This window comes from Sinocyclocheilus anshuiensis, unplaced genomic scaffold (genome assembly GCF_001515605.1).
Source record: "Sinocyclocheilus anshuiensis isolate Anshui unplaced genomic scaffold, SAMN03320099.WGS_v1.1 scaffold556, whole genome shotgun sequence".
In the NCBI taxonomy this organism is placed as follows: Eukaryota; Metazoa; Chordata; class Actinopteri; order Cypriniformes; family Cyprinidae; genus Sinocyclocheilus; species Sinocyclocheilus anshuiensis.
The window spans coordinates 91,839-94,857 of NW_015555729.1; the positions used below are offsets into that span (position 1 = coordinate 91,839).

General features: G+C 36.5%; 1 long non-coding RNA gene across 1 annotated transcript in view; it reads right to left on the reverse strand.

The window, feature by feature from the left end:
- Positions 1–2,372, reverse strand: part of LOC107672802 (uncharacterized) — a 17,716-nt gene extending 15,344 nt beyond the window's left edge. The window contains exon 1 of the long non-coding RNA XR_001632344.1: positions 1,010–2,372. This is a non-coding gene — a long non-coding RNA (uncharacterized LOC107672802). The remainder of the gene's footprint in view (positions 1–1,009) is intronic.
- Positions 2,373–3,019: the final 647 nt, after the last annotated feature.

Sequence of the window (3,019 nt, forward strand, 5' to 3'; positions counted from 1 at the left end):
ATCAGCACAAACTGGGCTACAATAATATGTGGGCAGCATGTATGTATGTGATTGTGTTTTTGAGAAAACAACGTTTATGCGTGCTTAGTGAAAAACTAAAATTTTAAAGTCACTGAAATAAGGCCATAAAACACATACAGAACAGTTGTTCACAAGACTATTGAGAACTGGATCTTGAAGTCTCGAGTTTTTGCTTCAGAATAACGTGAAAATCATCTTGTTTACTCACTCACAGAAAATAATATATTGATATAAATTTTCTAAGACACATTTTGTGTAGAAAAGGAATATGCGAGGGGGCGTGAATGGTCATGGATAATGATGTGATTCACACCTGAGAAGACAAATGGCCTGCATAATGAGCTGCATAATGAGCCTTTCAGTCAGGTGTGTGACTGAGAGGGAATTGCTACAAGAAAGAATGAGGAAAAAGAAATGTATATATTTTTTGTTTGTAGTTTATTTAGAATATATATAACTATCATATCATTTTGGAAGTGTGTGCATCACATGGTCTTAGCTGTGGTCCAGGTTCTTGTACAGGCAGGAATCTCAGAGCCTGTGGAACATGTCAACTTCAGTCTCTGTTTTCCATGACCGAGTGGGCTGCTTATTTGCTTTGGCTCTCTTTGCAACAGGTTCTTTTGCACTGTTATTCTCACATCTGAAATAAAAAAGCAAGCATGCTGTTTACACAAACTACATTATTAACATTATTGTGATGTTCACTGATACTAGTACTAATTTATCAAAACAAAGAACACGATTACCACATAGCAAACATATTTTACCATGCAGTAACTAAATCAAATGAAAGTAACATCTGTAGAATAGTGAATGCACACTTATTCTAAGATTTGAAGCGAGTTTAAGTCGCGCGTACGGCGAAAAAACAACTCTCTCACTACACTATCTACACTATATTTCGCAAGGGGAAAAATCTATATATATGTAAAAAGGTAATAAGAAAAAGGAAAAAAAAGTGAAAGATCACATTCACTCAATGAACCTGCTAATATAAATAGCCATTTTTGCTTGACCTAAAACAAAATTAAAAAGCTGACATTTCTGTCTGCATTTTTTGACTGTATCTATATCCAAGAATAAACATATCTTTAGTAAACACTTCTCCAAACATTATAAACAGTTGTTGCAACAATGTAAAAACATTACAAAGTCTGCTACACTCTGAAAAACAATGAAACACTGTTTCCCTTTGCGAACAGAATGGACTATTTTCATTTACATTAGAATTAATAACAGAAATAAAAGCATTGACAGCCACAATTCCATGTAACACTCTCCATTGTAAATCCCCGACTTTTTTTGTTAACGGTGATTTATATAGAGCTCTCCACACAGGCTTGACTTCATTGTCAAGCCCAAAATGAGCTCTCCAGGGAGTATCAGCTCGAGTATTCAGTTTGTCTTTATTTAAAATCTTGACAAAAGACTTATACATGGATTTACCTGTCATTGTGACAACATTGTTTGTGAGAGTTCCATTTAACTCTAGCAATGGACCAGTGCAGTTTTTAAAATCAGGAGCAAGAATTAATGAAGGGAAGATATCATTACTGTTAGGTTGACAATGTCAATTACAATATTCATTACATAAGGAGAGTTCAGTCTGTGCGAGTTCACATTTCCAATTGTTGAGCAAATGATTTACAATCCTGATAGATCGGACTCCTATATGAGACGCCAGTTTTTCAGCATTAAACAAGTTTGGCCCAGTTAGATCAAAGACATGTTTCAAAGTAACAATCCCCGCTGAAATGAAACGCTGTCATAAAAGACCCAGCTAAGTGCTCTATGTTGAATCGTGTCCCATACAGCACTGGCTCTTTCAACACCCAAAACAGTGAATCACTGCTTGTCCTCCATTTCTGGAACATCCCCCACACAGTAAGCAACCCATGATAAAACTTAGGAAGATCATGATAAAACATAGTTTGTGAGTCTTCAGATCCATTAAAAACAACGAATGAGCTAGGCCCAAATTACCACCTTGTCTCAATATAGTATGGGCCAAAGGTCTCCAGACAAGGTTTTCTGCTCCAAACAGAAGTCATTTTATAAATTGGTGTCTGAAAGTAGCACCTCTACTAGCGAGATGAATGAGTCCTTGACCTCCTTCTTCCTTTGGCAAAAACAAAAGACATTGTGGGACCCAATGTAAATGATCCCAGAAAAAGTTGACTAAAACTGCTTGTATTTTTGCCAGCAGCTGTGGCGGAGGATCTACACACATCAGGCGATGCCACAACATAGAAGACACTAGGTTGTTAATCACTAATACATGACCCTTAAAAGACATGTGTGGTAAGATCCATTTCCATTTCTTGAGACGTCCTTCAATTTTTTCTAAAACATTGTCCAATTTTTGCACACAAATGAATTGTCTCCTAAAAACACACCAAGATAACTTAAAACCACCCTTAACCCAAGATAACCCATTAGGCAAGTCTTTTTAACTAACTCAACACCAAAAGCTATGGCTTCACTTTTCCCCCAGTTGATTTTTGCAGATGACAAAACACTGAAATCATTTATACATTCTACAAGAATATTAATGTCATCTTGATTCTTGACAAAAATAACCACATCATCAGCATAAGCAGATAATTTAAAAACTGAATTGCAGCCAGGAAGGGATACACCTGGAAGGAGTCTTCTTAGTTTATGTAGGAAAGGCTCGATGGCTAGTGAGTAAAGCATTCCAGAGAGAGAACAACCCTGCCTAATTCCCCTCTGAACCTTAAAAGGAGCACTTAAACCCCCATTAATCTTTAGTAAACTCTCAATATCTCTGTATAAAACCTGGATCATTGCTATAAAACTTGGACTAAAACCAAACACTTCCAACGTTTGCCACAAGTATTGATGTTCAACTCTGTCAAACGCCTTTTCTTGGTCTATTGAAATTGAACCAAGTTCACAACCCAAAGAACTGGAGAGGTCCAAAACATCGCAAATTAAAATAATATTGTCAGATATCAACCTGTTAGGAATGCAG